The sequence below is a fragment of the Mus musculus genome, chromosome 12, assembly GCF_000001635.26.
Source record: "Mus musculus strain C57BL/6J chromosome 12, GRCm38.p6 C57BL/6J".
In the NCBI taxonomy this organism is placed as follows: Eukaryota; Metazoa; Chordata; class Mammalia; order Rodentia; family Muridae; genus Mus; species Mus musculus.
Window position 1 is genome coordinate 12389236 of NC_000078.6, and position 6153 is coordinate 12395388.

The 6153-nt window shown below is 44.3% G+C and overlaps 1 long non-coding RNA gene across 1 annotated transcript in view; it reads right to left on the reverse strand.

Moving 5' to 3' along the window:
- 4921511I17Rik (RIKEN cDNA 4921511I17 gene) overlaps nt 1-3240 on the reverse strand; it is a 40954-nt gene extending 37714 nt beyond the window's left edge. The window contains exons 1-2 of the long non-coding RNA NR_045829.1: nt 3184-3240; nt 1741-1853 (exon numbers count right to left, since the gene is read on the reverse strand). This is a non-coding gene — a long non-coding RNA (RIKEN cDNA 4921511I17 gene). The remainder of the gene's footprint in view (nt 1-1740; nt 1854-3183) is intronic.
- Nucleotides 3241-6153: the final 2913 nt, after the last annotated feature.

The following is a 6153-nucleotide window of genomic DNA, read 5'->3' on the forward strand; positions in this document are numbered from 1 at the left end:
ACAAGGAGCATGCTTAGTGCATATCAGAAGCAGAGTGTAAGCCCCACGGTCCTGGGATTATGAAGTTGCACTTAACACACTGGAAACTGATGCCTTGTTGGGCACTGGCCTATATGGGACATGTGCCCAGCTCTTCAGATTCATAACCTATACCCTTGCTTCATCCTAGATCTGGAGCCCACTACTTCTTGTTCTTGGACTATACCCCATTGGCATCCTTCCTAAAGCTGGGCATCCTTCCAGCTCCAACCAAAGCCCTTTCTTTCCATCTAATGAGCACCTTCTCATTACTCCTGCTCCTAAGAACTCTTCTTTCATCCCCACATCTCTGGCTGGTTCTGCAGATGATTTTTTCCCCAAGCTCTAAGCCAGCTGCTTTTCTAGCCTGTTTTGGATCTGGTTGGCACAGATATCCATTTATTTTCTCCCCCAAAGAATCACACATGTCTGAGGTAGAAAGAGAAGAAATTCTTAGGATGTTCTTGCTGTGGAAAAATAGACCCTTCCTCCTAGCTCACAGTTAATAGGATGAGATAGGGCAGGAACCTGATACCACAGATACATCAACCAGGCTGGTAATGACCCCGCTATTTAACTATAGTCATATAATTTCTGTCATTTGTACATGCCTCCTCTGGCTTCTCATGGTCATCTCAATTGTCCTGGCAGGCAGGGAGCTCTTTGAAACTAGAAACCAGTTTTCTTTTCCTGTATTAATCCCATCCTCCTGTTATAAAAAGCTCCCCACAGTAGATATCCTTTCCCTCAGAATCCATGTGAGAAATAGAACTTCCTGGTCTGTGTTGAGTAATAGGAACACATAAAAGACCTTGTCCTCTGACTTTCCTGTCACCAGTTTTTCAGTGCTGTCTCAGGCAAACCATTGGCAGATAGATGTTCATGAACCCATTTCATCTTCACTTCTGACGTAGTGGACAGCCAGAGAGACACTGCTCTCAGCAGGATCTCCCAGGAATATCTACCTTGCCACTATCCATCAGGATCACTCCTGGGTAAGATGAGTAATGCCTCAGCCCTCCACTCAAAAGGGCTTTGAGTGTGGTGTTCAGACACACCTGTAAGATAGACCTGAACTCTCTCTTCCTGAAAGACGTGTCCCCAGCAGTCTGTGGCTATGGATTGAGGGACAGAAGAGAACAAGACAGCAGAGTCATCAAGCCATGTGACCCATTTATGCCTTCTAGTGTAGTCTCGCCTCCCCCAGCCTGAAACCTGCTTGCTCGGGGGTGGAGCTTCCTGCTCATTCGTTCTGCCACGCCCACTGCTGGAACCTGCGGAGCCACACAAGTGCTCACCTTTCTACTGGACCAGAGATTATTCAGCAGGAATCGGGTCCCCTCCCCCTTCCTTCATAACTAGTGTCGCAACGATAAAATTTGAGCTTTGATCAGAATGAATTTGTCTTAGCTCCGTTTCTTCTTTCGCCCCGTCTAGATTCCTCTCTTTCAGCTCGAGTAGCCATATCAGTCGAACCGTTCACGTTGCGAGCTGCTGGCGGCCGCAACATTCTAGAGCTGTGCAAACCTGTTCAATTATACAATGGCCTGTTGTTGTTAACTTTCTGCTGGGCACCACTCTGAGGCAGTACTTAGCTGACAGTGGCAAACTCAATCTCATGCTTATCTAACATCCCATGGCTACAAGAAACCTGGTCTCTACCAGGATCCAGTAACAAACCAGAAGCTATGTTTCAAAAGGAAAATGACACCCAATACAGACCAAAGCCTTGTTTCGAAATTCTGCAAGACTGCTGTGATCCTGTGATGGGTGGTTTTCAGAAGTTCCTTAGAGCTTCCTTCTCTTCTATGTGACTCATGCCTTTATTCCTGGAACTGAAGAGGCAGAGGGAGATGGATCTCTGTGAGTTCAGGGGCAGGTCTGCTCTACAGAGTGTTCTAGAACAGCCAGGACAATATGGAGAGGTTGATTAATTAATCAATTAATTAAATACGGTTCGATTTGTTGGATCACAAGAAAAAGGTGCTGGGAATATTTTTTACTGTAATGTTAATTTGCTGGTGAGCCTGTAATTTTTTTACCTTCAGTCTTATAGTGTTACAGGTGACTCTACTTCTCTTTGCTTAAAGTAGGTATTTTGACATGGTCCATAGTGATTAAAAGAAAAACACTTTTAAAGTTCAAGGTAGTGGCCCAGGACTTTTTATAAGTTTTATTTCTACTTACCAGTTTTCACGTGTCTTACTAAGTGTCCAAACATACTTACTACTTTCATACCACAAGATCTAATCAATACAGAGTTACCAATAGAATGGACTGGTATAATGTTTGGCTGAATGTCAAGTGACTTGGCAGACTGGAGAACAGATATAGCCTTGTCACAAAACTGCGACAGCCTATTTTTGGCCATGCTAAACAAAGGACAACTAATGGTATTAGTGCTTGCAAGTTGCTATGGAGATAAAGGAATTGTCTTTGTCAATAGTCTTACATTGTGTCCTAGGAGCTTTGTTGATTCACTGCAATAACAATGCCACACGAGGGACAGTGACTGAAATTGCAATCAACATCTGCCTAAATTCACATCATGAAGCTGTTCATGACCCATCTGACTTCTGTAGAGGAGTTCTGATGAGTTCAATGGATGTGCACTAGCTGAGAGTTTGGCTGAATTAAATGAACATATGGTGGGTAACACCTATTCTCCTTCTTCAGGTCTTTAGTGGTGACATAAATCCCTGCAATTATGCGGCAGTATTTCTCCTTTCTATCTTGTCTGGTAGGGAAAGTTACAAACGTGCTACTTGTCTGTCTCTACAAGATTCATCCTCATGCCTTGGGTTAGAGAGCCAGCAGTCATTTTGTTTTTAAGTGCTAGATTTATTTATTTTATGTGAGTGCTTTGCCTTCATGTATGTACGCACATGAATATATGTGTTCAGTGCCTGTGGAGGTCAGAATACAGCATCAGTCCCCTGAATCTGGAGTTAGTGGTGGTTATGAACCACCATGTAGTTGCCAGGAATTGAACCTGGTCTTCTCCAAGAGCATCAAATAGTCTCAACAGCTGGGCCACCTCTCTAGTCCCTAGTTGCCAAATTTTAAATTCAAGATAAGAAGGGGATAACCACTAGGCAGTTCCTGCTCAAACTGAGCCCCATGAAGGTCAGACTGGAGCTCAGCCCTCGGCTGTCCTCTGCTCACCGGAAGCCCCCGGCTGTCCTCTGCTCACCGGAAGCCCCCGGCTGTCCTCTGCTCACCGGAAGCCCCCGGCTGTCCTCTGCTCACCGGAAGCCCCCGGCTGTCCTCTGCTCACCGGAAGCCCCCGGCTGTCCTCTGCTCACCGGAAGCCCCCGGCTGTCCTCTGCTCACCGGAAGCCCCCGGCTGTCCTCTGCTCACCGGAAGCCCCCGGCTGTCCTCTGCTCACCGGAAGCCCTCGGCTGTCCTCTGCTCACCGGAAGCCCTCGGCTGTCCTGTGCTCACCGGAAGCACTGCGGTGAATGAGAAGATTCTGCAGCTACCAGGGAGCTCGAGAATCGGCACCAACTGAGAGATAGCGTTTAACACAGCGCTTCTCAGCCTGTGAACCAGGACCCCTTTGAAAGTTGAATGACACTTTCACAGGGGTCACCTAAGACCATCAGAAAGCATAGAGATTTATATTATAATCCATAACACTAGCAAAATTAAAGTCCCTAAGTAGCAACAAAAATAAATTGATGGTTGTGGGTCACCGCATCATGAGGCGCTGTATTAAATGAGCGTTAGGAAGGCTGAGAACCACTGGCTTAACAATTTTCAAGATGCCTGAGTATAGGCACTCCAGGCCACAGGCCCCTTGAAGATTCCTGAAGAGGGAATTACATCAGGTCTTTAAAAAAGAGAGTTTGAGTTCCAGGCCACGACTTCACTTTAATTAGTGGGTTCTAAGTCTGCGAATTGATTGATGTCTAGAAACTGGATGAGAGCCAGTGACTGTACTCTATTGCCATGGAATTTAAATATTTTTTTTGTTACATTTTTATTGTCAGACATAAAAACGTGCCACCCCCACCCCAACACTTTGCTCATCAAACAATACTGGATGTCGTATTAGATTGTTTCATTCTGATCTCTGCTACGTCTCTGTGCTGCTAACAGTGAGATGTGGCCATTTGACTGTTTCCTGAAGAGCTCTACTCCACGGCAGCAGAAGCATCTGCTCTGTTCGTAGCCATCTTACAGATAACAGCTACTGCAACATTTCAAGGATGGAAGCACTGTCTTATGTGTGTGCGTGTGGATGTGAAAGCAGAAGGACAACCATAGGCACTGCCCTGTGTGTGCAAGTGTGTCTGTGGTGGTGGGGTGTTGTTTTTGTTTGCTTTGAACTCTCCAGGTATGAGTGGCCAGTGAACCCCAGGCATCTGCCTATCTGCACCTCCCCAGTGCTGGGATTATAAGTTTATGCCACCATTCCTGTCTTTTTTTTTTTTTTTTTTTTTTAAGGATCCGAAGGTTGAACTCAAGTCCTCATTGCTTGAAGGCAAGCACTTTGCTGACAGAGATATCCCCTCAAGGAGCTCCAGCTACCTATGTATCTGTCTATGATTCTGTCCAAGCACTGAATTCTGGATCCCTTCATTCAACACAATGGGAAATGAATATATGAATCACCCATGATAAATTTAACCCAATTTGCTCTCTGCCCAAGAATGTAGGGAAATTATAGCACTTGTCTTGGTTTGCTTTCTGTTTCTGTAATAAAACACTATGACCAAAAGCAACTTAGAAGGAAAAGGTTTATTCATCCCGTGCCTTATAGTTCATCATGAAGAGAAGTCAGGGCAGGAACTCAAGGCAGGAACCTGGAAGCAGGAACCAAAGCAAGAGCTCACAGATAAACAAATGCTGTTTGCTCCCTGTGGTTTGCTCAAATGATGATGATGATGGTAGTGGTGATGATGATGATGGTTGTCTTATTATTATTTTATTATTATATGGCCTAGGAACCCCTATCTAGCCTTAACACTACTCACAGTAGGCTGGGCCCTCTCACATCTATCATTAATGAAGAACATGCCCTAAGGACTTATTCACAGGTCAGTTTGATGAGGGCATTTTCTTAATCAAGGTTCTGTCGTTTGAGGTAACTAGCTTGTAAGAAGTTGATAAAAAGATATCAACAAGCACAGCATGTCATTCTCCATAAATGTGACCTAGAGGTCACAAAAGCTTTACGTAAAGGATAGCATAGCAGACGTCTCTGTGTCACTACTCTCTCGGCTTGCTGTAGCATGAGACTAGCCATAGCCAGGACAGGAATGATGATGTGTGACTGTCTTCCAAAAGCACGTCGATGAAGTTGTCCAGCTTCTGAAGTCAACTGAGAAGCCATCCTAGCTGATCAACCAAGCAAGCAATGCATGGCTGACGGACTATATAGACTATCCAGCTACATCATATTACATACCTCAGGATATTATTACATTCTACATTTCTTGCTCAAATATCCACAAAATCATGGCCACTCATGGTTCCCAAGTTTCCAAACAAGTATTAGAATACTTTTGATTCTTTTTGTTGAAACTGTTTCTTTCTGAGACTTCACATGTACCTGCATTTCTAGGTCATATGGAGACATGCCTGTGACCATGAGTCTAGTGGTGGCAGAGAGCGGTTGTTGTGGTTATGAAGAGACTGAGCATCCTTTTTTAAGACATCTACTCACAACAAGGTTAGAATGAGGAGTCCATGTAGGGAAGATGATTCTCCTTAGATAATGTAGGGCAAGCTGATCTCAGTGGGAGAGGAACCTCTGGATTATATGTGAATTCAAGGTTGCCATTCATAGCTTTCATTCACATGTTCTTCTTCCCATTTAGCATATTAACATTTCCTGTAGGATGCCTTAACTTTCATGTGAGAGATTGGAAAGTCTCTAGACTCAGCTGTCACTGCAAGTCAGCAATGCACCTCATAACTTTGTGTTGACCTTTTAGCTATATCAACAGCCTGTGGCTACAAGAAATAAGTACATAATCTGGAGTCATCTTAGAATCTCTTTGATCTACAACCTGTGGCATTAGCTCATCATGAAAGGTCGATAACTTGCCAGTTTCATTTTGTAATTGTTGAAGTAAACTCAAAAAAGCATGTCCTATATTGTCCCTATCGTCATCATTGCTGACAAA